Raw genomic sequence first — 18,189 nt, 5'->3', positions numbered from 1 at the left:
GTTGTCTTCTACTATTACCTTTATATATCAGTTGAGAAATAAAGATTTTCCTGCTAAACCCAAAGGTCACTCCACCAGAGGTTTAGCTACTTCTGTGGCTTTTCAGGCTAGATTGCCAATGGAAACTATTTGTGCGGCAGCTACCTGGGCTAATCCACATACCTTCATTTCACATTATAAGCTGGATGTGGCTTCCAGAAACAGAGCTGATTTTGGTTCCACTGTTCTGAAGAGTCTGTTCTGATGAGCCACCCAGGATTGAGGTGCTAGGGGCGCTGTCCCAACCAGCAAGAATGAAGGCAAGATAGACAACTTAACATTAAGAAGTTATGTACCTACCATAACGTTCCATGTTAGTTGTCTTCTTCTCGTCTTCTTTCTTGCGTCCCACCCTCCGTCCCCCTATCCTAGTAGACCGAGAAGAGTTTGTTAGGCTTCTTTATCACTGGTTGAGTCTTCTCTAGCTGTTACTTCTGACTGTCAGTCTCTCCAGTAGTTTCCTGTACCCTGCTACAGTTACTGTATTATCATGATTATTATTATTATGTCTGTAGTTAGGTTACCAAACGAGATCTGGGTATCTAGCACCGGGCATCATGGGATATAGGAGGGGGCCTCGAGCCAGTAAACAGCTCTAGCTTTTGAAGATGGCCGAGTCGGAGTCGCGGATCAGCTCCGAACCAACCAGCAAGAAAGAAGGCGAGAAGAAGACAACTAACATGCAACGTTATGGTAGGTACATAACTTCTTATTCTAGCTGCATCATATCATGCTGTCATGTATGCTGGAAACCTTTGATGCCAACATGCATTCCTACACATAATGTCTGTTTTCTGCAACCCTGTACTCCAATGCCACAGTTTTAATGGAAATCTGACTTGAGATCATAGTATACCCCCATTGGAGGAATGCAGAATTGTAGACAGAAGTCCCATTCTTCTTTCCCAGAATGAACAGTCTGACAAAATGCTCCTGCTTTCCACCTCGCCTTCTCTGTCTCAATACCATAGAGCTGGGTGTATACAGATATGTATCCCTTCTTGGCTGGTTCATAGTAACAGCTCTTGACAAACCTTAAATGTCAGAGAGTGCATAAAACAAATGTTTGAGTTGTATAGAACTCACATGGCATAAGCATATTAGGTTATATCAACCAATGGATACTGCATCTGTACAATAATTCATATTGGTGATACAATAATAAGCTGAAAATGTACACTGTCCTATAACTCTGTTAAGTACACCGAGTCATAGATTGAATCTGGTTGCTACTGATTCAGCTTGCTGTTCACTCTTTCTCTGATAATGCTAATGCAATATTATTTGAAATCAGATTTTGTTTCAGACAGTGAACTCTTGAGAATTGCATGAAAGGATACATTGTAAAGTTCAGGGATGATGGCACAGTACAGCATGCATCCCTCCATGTAGCTGGTGCATGGTACATAAAAATGAGGTTCCTGGTTAGAAGATAGCTGCCTAGATGATGTCTAACAAAACTTGGGCATACCATGCCCTGCTCATTGTACTGAATTTGTTGGTTTTGGCATAGATGCCATGTTAATGTTGCACTTGTCAGTGATATTGCCCCCATTTAGAGCCACTTGTCAGGTGACACACTAAGTAAACAGACTGAAGTTTGAAGTAGGATGATGAAAAATAACTCTTAATTAGAGAACTCTTGGATGTAATTTACTTCTTGTAACCTTTCATCTGGCTTCCCAGCTGTGCTGGACTTTGAGTCTGTAGCAGTATGTTAACAATAGTAGTAATAACTTTAGCAGTAACTTATATTTCTCAGTGGAATTACATGGCCTGATCTAGTAAAATGGCAGGTTATTTTATTACTGTGCAGCAATTACTGCTGCTCCATGTCTTTTATGGTTTTATTAGTGATACTACAATCATCAGGCACAGACATTTTTCCAGAGTACAAACTTGGCTTTACTAGCTTTGAGGAAGGACTTTCCAGTGTGAATGAGTTAGTCTGTAGCTGTAACCTTGTTTCATTCACTAAGTTAGAGGAAAGTAGTATGACTGTGTCATTTGCATATTCCAGATATCTGGAGCTACCTCAGTATTGCCATTTTCTGTAGAGAAACCGGTGAACAGGAACAAACCTAATATGGATCTCTAAGACACAGCTGTCAGGTTACTGTTCCATTCTTCTCAAACGTTTTGGTAATTTTGTTCAAAGAATCTTTAAGCCAGCAGCAGTTTCAACATGCATCTCATGAGCATCTCACTGAAAAGTTATAGCTTAACACCATCAGTACCTTATAATTAAATCAGTGAAATGTCTACCTTTGTGATACCTGTCACTTAGTTATTTTCAGAATAAAGTTTATGATCTGAGCTAAGGCTGTATCATTGCCTCCTACAGGATGAAATTCAAGCAGGGAAAATAAAGGAAGAGATATCAGCAAGGTGGTCAGGTTGTCTGCAGGCTGCTTTATGGACCTTAACTGTTTGACTGAGAAGGATTATCACGCTAAAGTTACCAAGGGTTATTACTCAGTTACCAATGGTAAAATATAATAATTTTTCATGTAAAGGACATGTACATCCAGCTTCTATAGACAGTATAGTCAGTGTTTGATGGCCAACACAATGGTTTAAATGCAGGGTATCCATGTGTGCTTGGTATGAACAGATTCAGACTTCTGGGAAGGACAGCCTGGTATGGGATACAGTGACTTAGCTGATAGCCAGCTCTCTCCTATCCAGGTTGAAGGATTAGAGGGGGATCCCCACCTATGCAACCTCTAATGGAAACCATGTCCTTGCAGGTCAAATCTCTTAGGCGTATCATGCTACACTGTAGATGCATACAGTGTGTGCTGCTGTTCCTTTTAACAAAACATGACTGCCCACTGCTGTACAATTACTACTGACACTTGCACATTACTTTCTAAATGAGACTTTGCACCCTGACTCCAGGAATTTCACTGGAAGGCCTACTCCCTAACAAGTGAGTGGACCCACTCCTGCAAAGGCATACATCTGTGATTGTCTGGAAAGAAGTTATAGAAGCATTTCAGAGCAGCACATGGGGTTGAAGGAAAACCAGAAGCAAAGAGTGAGTTGAGTGGGAAAATGGGGTTGAAGTAAATTAAAAAAATATATATGTATGTATGTTGACAATATTAGTTATTGGGTTAGTCGCAAAGGCCATAGTCAAATTAAGGATAAACTTTTTTTTTGTGTTCCAAGATTAGTTAACAGACTTTGTCACAGGTACTGGCTGTAACCAAAAAACTGTAAAAGACAGTAAGTGTACAAAGAGGATGTGCTTTAGTGAATGGAAAGAGTATGGTACAAATGTAACCATCACCGAGCCTGTGACAATATTTTACAACAGTCAGAGCACCCTGCTTTTAACCTATATTTTCCATTTTGATTCCTGTGACAAAAGTGTGTTAGTGTAATTAGCCTCAATAGCTATGAGGTAAGACTTCTAGAATGTGAAACTTGTATTGGGCCATTTCATGCAAATGATTTTGTAGTTACTAATCATTCTAGAATATATACTACAAACTTCAGGTTAGCTGAAGCATGCGAGAAGTACCCAGCTTTGAACACTTTCTGCCAATTCAGTATTTTACGCCAGAAAGCCAGTTCATAGTGCCTGCTAAACTGTTCCAGTAGCTGGCATATATGTATTGGTTTTGTGTTGAGCACTAACTCCTTAAGCAAAGCTTTGAAAGTACGCAAATGTACATTTGCACTAAATGAAATGCCAATAGATGGGTCTAATTTAGTAAAGGATTTCAGTGTCTAGGATCATGCAGTATATCTGAATTCAGAAGGGGAAGTAACACAGGTGATTATGGTCATGTTGCTTATCTTATCAAGGGTTATTGTATGAGAACTGTTTTAATGCACTTCACCGAGGTAAATGCAGTTTAAAACTGACCAGGAACAGTTAATTTTTATGATCAGTTGTGATCCAGTCATAATGATTTATTGATTGATTAATATTTATTTGGTGGGTACATACATTAAGAAATTCTAGGATTATCCATCTTGTAGTAGAAGATGTGTACCTGGTCTTCTTGCATTGGTGAAGCACTCCAGGAAGCTTAGAGTGTGGTCGTTTATTGTCTCGGGGCATAGGAGTCCATCTTTGTGCTATAAATCAGGTGGGTTTTACGTGAGCAGTGCCCTGTATAGTAGCAAATGCCCAGGTAGCAAAATTTCCCTGTAAACTTAGGATTTGGTCTGAAACCTGTTAAACAGCATGGCATTGCAGAGCACTAAGCTTAGAGCAGTTAGCTTGTGCATGAAATAGCACTACTATAATCTTGCACTATGCAGCACCTTGCCTTTAACCTTAAAAAATTCCTAGGAAACTCCTGTTAAAACTCGATCCTTAATCCTAAATAGCCCAACTTGTTACAGAACTGGACAACTTGGCTGTACAATTTCCTAATGTCTCTGTTGCCAGTTTGGTAGATTTGGGCATCCTAAGGCAATGTAGCAATTGCCTCATATTCTCAGACAACTAGTCAGTCATTAAAGAAAATAACACAGTATGTGAGAGATGTAAATACACAACTTCCTTGGAGGCAAATATCTTGCATACAAATGAGGTTGGTTGTCAAGAATACCTACACTACATCCCTCACACATACCTGTCACCAAACACACACAGATTGTCTTATGCTGAGGAGATGAAGGGAAACCTTCTCAATTGTCAAGCACTTGCAAAGCCACCTAATGTCAACACTTGTCTTCAGCAATCACTACAACACACACCAAAAGAAACACCAAATGTCTCACACAGGCTTGCACCCATTGATTCCCCAAGAGCAAGTCCATATGGCAGCCATATACTCTAACTAATACTCTTGCCATCAGGGACTCCATTGTGTGACACAAACAGATGCCCCACTCACCGGGTTAGATGAGGAGAAGATAACATTTAGTTGCCTATCTGGAGCCAGGATCTGCAATATTATGCACACACTCAAGTTACTGCACCCCAGGTACTAACATGATTCTGTCACAGTCCATGTAGGTGTAAATGAGCTGAGATGTACTTAACTGGACTATACGAAAAGAGATGCAATGGATTTCTTGGAAAATGTCACAGACGTGTACGAGCCTTAGAGTGAGCAGCATTCTACCTTCACAGAGGATGTTGCCACAGTACAAACAAAAATGATCGATTTTAATTGGCTTAGTTTCTGGTGTCACTCCAGGGGGATCCAATGTGTGTCAACATGGACAACAGACCACATTTGCTTTGCTAAGGATGGGATGCACCAGCCGCCCCCAGGCTTTCAAATATTAGCTAAAACTTTGTCCACCCCCTTAGAGCCATTTTTAGGCAATGCAAAAAAAAAAAATTACCAACATAGTGAAAAAGCCTCCAACCTTAAGATGTTACTGCCCAGACACTGGACCCATCACAATTTGACTTTAAGGGAAGGTCATGCCTACATAACCTGATAGACTTCTTTGAGAGGGTCACCAAGGCAGTGGATGAGGGTAAAACAGTGCATACTGCATATGTTGGCCAAGGCATTCGATACAGTACCCCACTCAGGCATTGCTGACAAGCTTTCTGAGCTTGGCATAAATCCATACATAACTCACTGCATTGGTGGCTGGCTCACAGACAAGAAGTCAGGATTGTTAAGACCACCTAAACTACAAGACAAGTCACCAGCAGAGTACCCCAGGTCTCTGTGATGGACCCGCTCCTCTTTGTCACCTACTTCTCGAACATCTTGGCCAACATTCAAGGCCTCTGGCTCACCAAGTTCACTGATTAATGTAAATTGGGAGCTATTATAGATTCCTTCGAATATACCAGCATCTTGCAAGAGGATTTAACACAGACAAATGACTGGTGCCAAAGCCATAGCTAAAACTCAATGCCAAAAACTGCATTATAATGTCCTTTGGGAAACTGTCAATCCAAGTTAATTACTCCAACAACCCTAAGACTTTAGCCACTAGTAAAGGATCTGGGAACATATGTAGACAGCAATCTGGCCTTTGACCAACTCATTGCTAAGATAGTAAGAAAATCATTCTATGTCATCCAACTTAATGGTAAGGATATGGCATCCAGGCCCAAGAAAGTTATAGTACCACTCTACTCAGTCCTTATCAGACCTATCAATGAGTGCAATGCCCACTTTGGTGTGTAGTTAACCAGACATTTGCAACAACTGGAATGCCCACAAAGGTTTCTCACCAGGAGTATTCAGGTCATGAATACCCTGTCCTACACTGATCATGAAAGGCTTTGTCTTTGTATTCAGTCTACTTCAGGTTGCTGAGAGGGGATCTTTGTCTGACTTACAGGACTTCCTTAGACCCAGCCCTGATGGTTGCTGCACATGCCTAAAACAACCTGCACCAGACATGTTAGATCCTGGCATCTGAACTTTGCTTGAGAAATAAACAAAGCATGCTGGAGAGACTGATATGTGTCCCAAAGAATCCCTGTGCTATGGAATAGGCTCTCATCCATTTAAAACAGAATTCATCCCTGACCCTTTTCAAATGAAACCTTGACAATTAGATAGGAAAATCATAAATTTGCCCCTGGTCTGGCTCCTATGTCCTTAATGGACAGAAGCTGTTAAGGAAAAGTATTATCTTAACTAACCACCCTCCCCCCACAAATCCCTTTATAGACCATCATGATAATTGGGATCCAAATGGATTTTGGATGTGTGGGTAGGCTTGTAAAGGCCCTAGTGGGTATTAGCCTAGTAACAGTCTCTGAAGATATGAACCTATGGGAAAAGTCCAGCTAGATAATTTTAAGATAAGCTTCTCACTGTCTCCAAAGCCTCAAAAACATATGGACAGTACCTCTACTCTCACAGTGTCACTAAAGCATGGAACTCACTCCCACTATCAACTCAAAGTATTCCTGAACTTGTAGCTTTCAAAAAATCCCTAAAGCAACATTGTAATTCTTGGCTGTGCTGATGCTCTACTCTTGGCTAATCTCTCTTACACTTTCTCCGTCCCTCTCTCTATATGCACTACCCTATAGAAGTACTCTTACACTCATCTTTCAATTCTCCTAACACTACCTAAAATGAATTATATTAAACCAATCTTTCGACAGACTGTATATCCTAAGGCCAGATTGTACAACATATAATCTGATGTCAGTCTTCCTCTATTCTTGACTGGTGGGTTTTAGTTCCAACCCCTGGAACAGATCTGGCCATTGAATAGCTCGCTTCAGCCAAAAACATCTCTCGAGCTGCAAGTCTACCCACAATTCCCCTCTCCAGATTACCTCTGATCTCGTTTGCCGCTCTTGCAAATCAGATGAATCAGCCAGACATCTCTCATAGCTAATTATTTCTAAACTTATGATAGCTGTTTCTAACTGATTTAGAGTTATTTTTCTAACTCTTGCTTCATAGCTTCTCTTGTTGAGTGTTTGGCCTACCCTTGAGTGTGTTTTTTTCCTTTGTACCATTGGTAATTTCTTTCCCCCTTCCGTCGCTGGTAGTTCCTTTCGATTTTACCCTTGTGATAACTTCTCTACCATTGTAGGTAGACTTTCCTTCTCTACTTTCCTGTGTGTGTGTGTGTGTGTGTGTCTGTCTGTCTGTCTGTCTGTGAGAGTTAGTAGATATGGCAGAAAAGCTAAAATATTCAACTATAGGTTTCCAGCAATGTACTGAGTGTGGCAGAAAAATGCCAAACTCAGATATTCATGACAAATGTGTTTATTGCTTGGGTGTGGCACACACGAGAGTGGATTGTACCATTTGCCAGGGTTTTAGTAATAGAACCCTGGCAGAGAGAATAAATTGATTCTCAAAGGGCTCTTTAAGGGCCCTTTCGAGGAAGCCTTGTCCAAGGCCGACCATCCTCCACCAGCCTTGAAGGATCCCCTTCAGTGCTGACTGTTAAAAAGAACAAATATGCCTATGAAGACTCCTCCTTGGAACCAAAATCCAAGGTTCCAAAACCATCGGAACAGTCAAAGTCTCTGGCACCAAAGAGTTCTTTGGTACATTCTACACCGGCTATGTCTATGATTCAGAGCCCTAGTTCTACAGCTGCAATTATCTATACAGCTCTGATTTCAGTGCCGGCTGTTTCACCATGGTGCAACAGATGGTACCAAAACAAACCATAATTTCAGAACTCAGTTAGTTCTACTTACTCGCCATCAGTAGAGCCCTTCCTTGGACAATTCCGTAGTCCATTTGTCGAGAAACCTGAGTCTCCTTCAGCCTTTTCAATGTGCTCCACCAAAAGTCTTTTGGAGCTGTATGGTACTCCCTCTTCTGAGCCCTCTTCAGATGTTCCCACTGAAGAGCCCCCTCGGAAGAGATTGTGCCAGAGGAAGCCTCCATTCTCCAGAAGAATGAGTCTCAGAGGACACGGATTTCGATGAAGGGGAGGGTTCCCCATGATCACCCCTGGAAGATGTCTCTTTTGGAGACATTCTGGAGATCCTGAAGCAGTTGGGGTGATTGGAAGTCCAAAGACCCATCCTTGGAGGAATCTGTGTACTTGTAGGCCTTTGGTAAACACCCGTCTACCTCCTGGGTAACACTGCCCACTGACAATTTAATTAAGCTAATTGCTCATTGGGCTTGGAAGGCTCCTGATTCTGTGGAACCAGTACCCTGGAGACCTGACAAGATACTTACTGCTCCAGAGGACCAACCCCACTGGTCTAAAGGCTTGGTAGTTGATGCTATTGGTGGTTGCAGCAGCCACTAGAAAAGAACTAGCAGAGGAATGTTCTACTGTCCACCCCCCCAGACTGAGTGTCCAGGGTGATGGACAGATTTGGGAAGCGGGTCTATGTGTCATCGACCTTCTCCATCAGGTCAAGGATCCGGTTTTTATTCACGATTCTTTTTAATGCCAAAGAAAACAGGGAACTGGAGACCAGTTTTGGATCTCAGTATTCCATACAAATTTGTCTAACAAGCAAAATTTCAGATGGTCACAATTCAGTCTATTCTTCCTTTCAGAAAGATGAGTGGATGTGTTCTATTGACTTTCAAGACACATATTACCACATAAAAGTGGACAAATGCTCAAGAAAGTTTCTTCGCTTCCGAATAGGAGCCAGCCATTTCCAGTTCAGGGGACTGCCCTTTGGCCTCACCGCAGCCTCCAGGGTGTTCACCAAATGCATGGCAGCAGTCACAGCTCACTTCAGCCTGCACGGATTCAGAGTGTTTCCTTAAATAGACGACTGGCTCCTCTCCACCCCATCCAGGCATCTATTGCAACAGGCCATGGACTTCATACTGGACCTGTCCTGCCAATTGGGTATAACAGTCAGCGCTGTGAAATCCCAGTTAAACCCCACCCAGGAAATGGAATTCATCGGAGCTTGTCTCAACACTTCTTCTTGCATTGCATCACTTCCCCTTCACAGGTTGCAGAAGGTGCAAGTTCACCCACTACTGCATTCAAACAAGATACCTGCTCAACTGATTTTACAAGCATTGGGCTCCATGGCAGCTGCTATCACCTTAGTTCCTTTTGCAAGATTTCACATGAGACTTCTACAATGGCTACTAGCAAACCAGTGGTCTCTCCTAACTCACCCCATGGACCACTTAATTTTCATTTCCAGTTGTTGCAAGAACGACCTAATCTGGTGGATGCATTCAAAGGAAATTCTTTAAGGTCATCACTTTGTCTTCCCTCTGCCTAAGGCCATAGTGACCACAGATGCTTCTTGGGTGAGGTGGGAGAGCATTATCTAGGGAAGACAGTCCAAGGCACTTGGTCCCCCTCAAAGGCCAACCTGCATATCAGTATACAGGAGCTAGGGTCCGTGCTTCTGGCATTGCAAGCATTTCATTCTGCCTTACCTATAGGGATGATAGCTATTCAATCAGACATGTCAGTGGTCTGGTACATCAACAAACAGGGGGGAACCAAGTCCTACCCATTGTGTTGAGAAGCCCTTCGTGTGTGGCAGTGGGCAATATTTTACAACCAGTTTCTGATAGCAATGCACGTCCCAGGGACTTCGAACGTAATTTCAGACAAATTGAGTAGATGCATCCTCATGCCTCACTAGTGATCTCTGAACCCCAGAGTAACAAATGAGATTTTTCTTTGTTGGTTGTTGTGACCCGTTTGCCTCACCCCTGAACAACAAGTGCAGAAGCTACTTTGCCCTAATTCCCCCCTCAAGGGGACTCCTCCAGAGACACTCTTCTTCACGAATGGCCCCCGGATCTACTCTACTCCTTTCCCCCCTTCCCTCTGCTCCCAGTATTTCTCAAGAAAGCATCTTGGTTGAAAAGCAAAGTGATCCTCATTGCTCCTTATTAGCCTTGACAGATATGGTTTCCCTTCCTTTGGCCTCATCTACTTTGCCACCCATGGATTCTGGACCCAGTTCTGGATCTCCTGTCCCATCCCCAGGGACTAGTGTATCCCAAACTTCAGACTCTCAAGCTGGCAGCTTGGTTCCCCCACTTCCAGTAATCACCAGGCATAATGCTATACCTTCTTCCGTGCAGCATATTTTGTTGGCATCTCATAAACAATCAATCAGAACTCTCTACTTGAGCAAATGGAAGAGATTTTCTATTTGGGCCTGTGACAATGGACTTAGACCCCTTTTCAGTGCCAGTAGAGGAAACTTTGTAATTCCTAGCTGCCACCTTTAATAAAGGAGCCTCTGCTTCTACAGTCAAAGTTATTTTAGCAGCAATTTCAAATTTTCATGTCAGATTTGAAGACCAACCATTGATTTCTCACAGACTTTGCAAGGTTTTCGTAAAGGCTACAATGCACTTAAAGCTTCCTTTTAAAGATCCTCTCCCACCTTGGAATCTGACTGTAGTAGTGCAATCACTTATGGCACCACCATTTGAACCAACAGCTACCAGTGATTTAAAGTTCCTTTCCTGGAAGATGTTACTTCTCGTAGCTGTCACTTCCGTGAGATGAGTCTCTGAATTTCAAGCCCTGTGTTCTAAAGCTCCTTACTTAATTTTCCATAAGGACAGAGCATCACTTGGGACAAATCCAACCTTTCTTCCTAAGGTGATCTCAGATGTTAATATCAATCAGTCTGTAGGCTTACCTGTATTTTTCCAACAAAGGAAAGTGCTGTCTTCACCTTCTGTATGTACACAGGCAGTTCCATTTCTATCTAGATAGAACTAAACAGTTTAGATGATCTGATCAATTGTTCATATCCTTCGCCTGTGCAACTTTAGGCAGATCAGTGTCCAAGGTAACTCTCTCCAGGTGGTTGAGAGAATAAGTATCTTTCATTTACAAGAACTTGAATGTGAAACTCCCAAAGCCAGTCAAGTCACATTCTACTAGATCAGTGGCGACTTCTGCAATCTTTCATCCAAAGCTTCCATGTCAGAAATATGTCTGGCTTTAACTTGAGCTAAGCCTCATACCTTTATTACGCATTATAAATTGGATATCGTCTCAAGGGGGAGAGCATATTTTGGTTTTATGGTGCTCAGGAATGTCCTTCCATAAGGCTTTCCAGGATACAAGATAGCTGGGGACTCTGTCCCATCAGTCAAGAATAGATGAAGATTGACAACATCAGATAAAGAAGTTATGTCTTACCATAACGTTCCAACTGTGTTGTTGATGTTTATCTATTCTTGCATCCCTCCTGCCAGCATCCTCCTTCAAGTTTCTGGTGGAGCAATACCCTGTCCTGGGTTCTTATTATGCATACTTTGGGACAAGGCTTCTGACCTTTATTACATTATTCTTCTGTCTTTTGCAAACTCGATCTCAGGTAATCGAGAGGGGAATTGTGGGTATAATATTTTTTGGGGATGACGCAAGCTATTCAATGGCTGGATCGGTTCTGAGGGACGGAACCAAAACTCATCAGTCATGAATAGATGAAGATTGACAACACAGATGGAACCGTATAGTAAGACATAACTTTTTTTATATGCAAATATGCTTATTTTCCTGTGACAGTGTTTTGTCAAAGGAAAAAACTTCAAAGACCAATTCACGTTAGGTTCAAGCAAGGCACCCTTTATTACTTGCAGCAAGGAGACAAAGCATGTAGGCACAAGGTTTGTATGAATTACTGGTGATTAGTATGTTATTCTTATACAGTTCTCTTCCTGTCACACACAAAATATTACTATTCTATTGCTGACATAGTTAGACACAGCTTTCTATATGTTCTACAGAAAATGTTACTAGCCTTATTGCTGACTAAGTTAGATTATCTGCTGTTTTGCAAAGCATTTTGAGAAAAACAACCTGGCCTTGGGTTTATTTTAGCCCATTTTAACTTTTCAATTCTTCAGTTGTACTGTTCTAATACATATGTTACATTTTGTCTAGATTCAAGGTACATTTTTAGCTTTGGTACAAGTAATGCTGACTATGGTTTATACTTTCAAGCATCTATTGTTTTCTTTATCAAAGCTTCTAGCAGCTGCATACTTTCTCATAGCATAAGCAGAAATTAATATCTCTTTGTTAAGTTTCATGACATTAGCAGAAATGAAATGTCTCATTATTTTCATGACATTAGCAGAAATGAAATGCTTCTTGTTAAGTTTCTAATAGCTGTGCTGATTCATGCAGTGTGAACATAATAAATGTATTAACCCTTTTAAACCTCGATGCATATTACTATTACACATTTTTCTAACATTTCCCCCCTTTTAATACTTTTATTCTACTTTCAAGATAAGCATAACAGTTTTTTTCTTCCCCTAACCTCTTCCTACTCAGGATTTGCAGTTAAGAGAGTCATTCAGTTTAAACTTATGAAAGCATTTTCAGTTTTTTAGCAATTTTTCAAGTTCAGCACCTTGGTATAAGGTTTCTGAAACTGAAATGTCTGTAAAGTCTTTAATCAGTCTTATTATGCAGGGGATGCAGCAGCACACACATACCACCAGTAGGATTATTCCTACACAGATGGCAATCAGAATGTTCATTAGGATACTGCCCCACCCCCAAACAATTTCTGGAAAAGGTCCATCAATGGGTTTGGTCCTGGTTTGGTCATAGCTGACACCTGCTGAATTACCTCAAGATGGTTGTCTATCTCGTGTTTGTGGTCAGGAATATACGAACAGTACTCCTCCTGGATTAAAGTGCACGTACCTCCTCTCGCCGCTAGGGTGAAGTCAAGAGCCATGCGATTTTGAAGCATCACTGTTCTCATGGCAGTCAGTTCATCAGTCACCAATTCTAGGGCAGAAAAGGTTGCACTGCTCATTATTTCGAGAAGCTTAGACATTTTCTCAGTTCCCAGATTGATTTTGTTGCTCCATATGCTGGCAGTACACCTGCCCATGAGATAACAGTATCACTCAAGTCCATATGTGACAGTCCATTTTTCCCTAAGCCCACAGCATGATGGTTTTTCCAGCACGCATTGATTTGCCCCACTGGATTGACAGGCCTCTTGATTTCTTGAACATTCCAAATTTTCCCTTGAGATAAAACTGCTGTGTGTCATATGGCCGGAACCAGATACCCCAAAAAACAACTGCCGGACCAATTCTCGGGTAACCATTTATATGCTTTCATACCACATACAAAGTAACAATCTTCTATTTGGTAATAACTTTACTATGCCTTGGCTCTGCATGAAACATTTTTTTGTCAATTATAGACAGTTGTCTATAGAGGTCAGCATTATGTTTTACTTCACCAATTGTCCTATGCATCAGTTCAACAAATGAATCATAGCTTGTTTTGCAATAGGATCCAATATTATCAGGTTTAGTGTAGCATCTATAGGGAACAGTCACATTGCAATTGCTCCAACCCACCTGAACTGTATCATTCTTGTAAAAACACACAGTTCCCTTCTGTCGAACAGACAAGTGCAATGCTACTTTATCTTGTGATGTGACATCTGATGTATCATAAATTAAGTTTTCCCAGGTCTTGTTGGCTCCTAGGGGAACTGAAGTTAACAGCAACCCCCCATATACTGTTGGCAAAGCTGTGCAAATCCAGCAATTTGAAATATTGAAGGTCTCAGCATACACATATTTGATTGCCTGGTAAGTGTTAAAGTTCAGGTGCCACTCTACACGCTTGTTTAGTTCAATTTGTGTGGCTGGGAAAAGGAATGGCCACAACAAAAAGATTATTGTCACTAGTACAGTCAACAGGATGATTATGCAATACTTTTGAGGAAACGGTTGTTCTGCATTTCTGTTTTCTCCGACTCTTCCAAGTAGGTGTATTTGGATCTTACTGAATTCCGTCATCTTGGACACGTGCCCTTACCGTCTGCCCTAATAGGACCTTCAGCACCGATGGTTTCTTCACTGGGGTTGAGATGGATCAGTCCTATTGATCTGACCCCCCCTTTGTAGCCAGACTTTGTGCTGAGGGCCCCGATGGAGAGGTCAGATTTTTGTCCAACTAAAAGTTCTTAACCAGCTTGCAGTGCATCAGGTGTATCCACAAAGCTCGTTCTGCTATCTTGACTGCAGTGGGTGTTGAAAGAAGCACCTGGTAGGGACCTTCCCACCTTGGTGATGACCAATTCTTCCTCTTGATGTTTCTGATCCACACCCAATCTCCAGGCGTCACTGCCACTTCTGATGTCTCGGTTTGTTTTCTATCTGAAACAGAATTTGACTGCAACAGATGTTTAGAACTCAACAACTTTTTCATATATTCAGCTAGTGTGAAATCAGCTTCCTGGTCTGATGACATGAGAAGTTTCCACTGGGGTGTATAATAAGCCCTTCCAAATAATGTTTCAAAAGGAGTCAATCCTTTTGCTGTAGGGACAGTTCTCATGCTCAACAGTGCCAGGGGCAAACAGTATAACCAGTTTTTTCCTGTCTCAGCTATTAATTTTCTCAATTTGTTTTTTAGTATACCATTATGCCTTTCAACTAGCCCTGCAGATTGTGGATGGTATGCACAATGATTTTTTTAAAGAAATACCAAAATGCTTGCTCAACTGCTGTATGGTTTGATTTACAAAGTGTGTATCATTGTCACTCTAGATCCTTTCCGGAATACCAAACCTAGGAATGATTTCCTTGACAAGTACTTTTGCCACCGTAGCTGCATCTGGATTTTTGGTTGGAAAGGCTTCCACCCATCTGGAAAACATATCTACAATGACAAGACAGTACTTCTTATTTTCACATTTGTTCAATTCTATGAAATCCATACAGATAGTGTGAAACGGATATGGTGGTGTAGGGAAACTCCCTTGCTTGGGCTTTATCTCCCCCTGTGCATGATGTTTGTTACAAATTTGACACATCAAACAAAATTTTTTAGAGTAGTTTGTAAATCCGTACGTTGTGAACACCTGGTTCACCAGCTGTACCATCCCCCCTGTTGAGACATGGCACTGCCCATGGCTCAACAAAGCTGCATATCGAAACAAATTAGAGGGTAGTATCAATTTTCCTTCTCTAGAGATGTACAGCCCCTTTTCGAGGATTGCTCCTCATTTTATCCATCGTTGTTTTTCAGCTTGCGTAGTGAGTGTCTGCATTGTTTTTAACATAGGTTCATAGGTTGATACTGGGCTGTCTGCCCAAAGGCATATATTAGCCCCTTTAGTAGTTCCCTAGACCCTTGTACTAGCAGCTAGTACCCTTGGCCCCTATCTAGTAGTGCTGTTGGTGTGATCCCTGGTGTGAACTTTCTGTTACCCATCCACTCATCAAGGTTCCTCTTGAAGAGTGATAGTGAGGGGCTCTGTCTTATGTAGATCAGGACCCTGTTCCATAGTAAGGGAAGTCTCTGCGAAGGGAATCTATCCCTCCAGCATGTTCTATTCATTGTTGTGCTGAGGTTTATATCCCTAGAGCATGTTGCTCGAGTAGATTTGGTTTTGCTAAGATGGAGCATGTTCAACAATTCTGGGTTGGACATGGCTCTGTACGTTAGACAGAGATTGCCTCTGAGAAAGCAGTATGCAACAGAGAACAGTCTTAGCTTTTTCAATCGTGCTGCATAGGGCAACTGTTTGAGGCCAGTAATCCTCTTGGTTAGGTACCTTTGTGGTCTCTCCAGCTGCTGGAGATGTCTAGCCAGGTACATTCCAGTTGGTGCATTGTACTCAATACATATCTAAATCTAAAATCTCAGAGGGTTGTAATTCCTCATTTAAAAGAAATACTTTTGTGGCTGCTTGTTTTGCAGCTGTATCAGCTCTCGCATTACCATTTGAAATCATATCTTGTTGCTTGGTGTGAGCTGTGCATTTGCAAATGGCTACTTTCTGAGGTAACTGAATAGATTCTAAAAGATCTAAAATAAATTGTGCATGATTTATAGGTTTGCCATTTGATGTTATCATTCCCCGTTTTTTCCACTGTTGCGCAAAAACATGTACAGTAGAAAAAGCGTACTGGCTATCAGTAAAAATGTTTACACATTTACCCTTTGCTAAGGTACATGCCCATGTCAGGGCAATCAATTCTGCTGCCTGTGCAGATAAGTTGTGTGGTACAGGTTTTGCTTCTATAATCCCAGTATCAGAAACTACTGCATATCCTAATAGGTTCTGTCCTGCAGGACCCCTTTTGCACGAGCCATCCACGTAGTATGTCACCTCGGCATCATCCAAGGGGACATCCGTGAGATCTTTTCTAGGTAGTGTCTTTTGCTCAATTACCTGCAGGCAGTGGTGTGGTGTGCCGTCTGCAGGGGTCGGGAGCAGAGTAGAAGGGTTTAAAGTTGTATGAGGTTGGCTCAACAATATAGTCATACAGGAAAGATTCCTAGCAGGGGAAAGACATGCCACCTTTTCTTGTAGTAAAATAATCGCGACTGCATGAGGTACTCTCAAAGTGAGAGGGTGGAACAAAACTACTGAGGCTGAAGCCTGTACTGCCATTGCAGCTGCAACTACTGCTTGTACACAGTGGAGTAAGGATCGTGCCACTGGGTCTAGTTGTGATGAATAGTAAGCAATGGGGCATTGCTTATCCCCATGCTGTTGTGTTAGTACTGATGTCTTGTAACCCTGCTTACAATCTACAGTTTGGAAAAAACGTTTATGGTAGTTTGGCAATCCCAGAACTAATGAGGACGCTATTAACTGCTTTAGTTTGCAGAAAGTAGATTCTGCCTCTGGTGTCCATTGTAATAAATCCTGCGCTGCCATAGACTTTTTATATATATAAGGTCAGTCAGAGATGCAGATTCCAAGGCATAGTTTGGAATCAAACTCCGGCAAAAAATTGGTTGTACCCAGGAAGGACATCATTTCCTTCTTGGTAGTGGGTTTTGGTGCCTGCAAAATTGCTATTTTTCTGTCCTCATCTAATGTTCTACCTTCCTTGGATATTACATATCCCAGGTATTTGACTTGTTTTTTTTCCAAAGCTGCAGTTTACTTTTATTTACCTTATGTCCTTCAGCGGCTAAAAATCGTAGAAGTGCTATGGTATCTTCTCTGCATTCCTGCTGGGTGGGGGCTGCCAGCAAGATGTCATCAGCATAAAGTAAAATCTGACTGCCTCTTGGTGGGTTGAATCCTGCCAAGTTGCTTGCCATTTCTTGTGAGAATATTGTTGGACTTTCACAATATCCCTGTGGTAGTCGCGTACATGTATACCTTTTCCCCTGAAATGTGAATGCAAACCAATACTGGCTATCAGGGTGTATCGGTATCAAAAAGAACGCATTGCTGATGTCTACCACAGAAAAATACTTCTGTTGAGGTTTCAGATCATTCAACAGGGTGTGTGGGTCTGGCACCGTAGGTGCTCTTGGTATTACTGCATCATTTACAGCTTGTAAATCTTGGACCATACGCCATTCTCCATTGGCCTTTTTAACTGGAAATAAGTGTGTGTTACATGGTGAATCGGGAGATTCTACTAGTATCTCTCCTTTAAGTAAGGCTGCTATAATAGGCTTTATCCCTGCCTCTGCATCTTTTCTTAAGGGATACTGTCTTTTTTGTGGTCTAAATCCTGACTTTGGTGTGATAGTAACTGGTCCCGCTGTACGAATGAGTCCTACATCTGATTTTCCTGTTTACCAGAGGGTCTCTGGTATATTTCGTAAGGCATTCTCTTCCTCCTCTAACAGGAGTGTCAATCAGCTGTCCTCGCTAGACTGCAAGTGCAGAGCTGGGTTGGTCTGAGTTATCCAATTCAACTTCTGTATTTGTATTCCCTGTTCTGACAATTCTAGTTCTGTCTGTTTCTCCCATCTCGCGACATTTTCTCCTAGGTCTGCCCATTCTATATTTCTGTT

Source organism: Protopterus annectens, chromosome 16.part0, assembly GCF_019279795.1.
Source record: "Protopterus annectens isolate FY-2018-M chromosome 16.part0, PAN1.0, whole genome shotgun sequence".
Taxonomy (NCBI): domain Eukaryota; kingdom Metazoa; phylum Chordata; order Ceratodontiformes; family Protopteridae; genus Protopterus; species Protopterus annectens.
The sequence above is the reverse complement of the archived record's forward strand: the minus strand, read 5'-3'. Positions refer to the sequence as shown.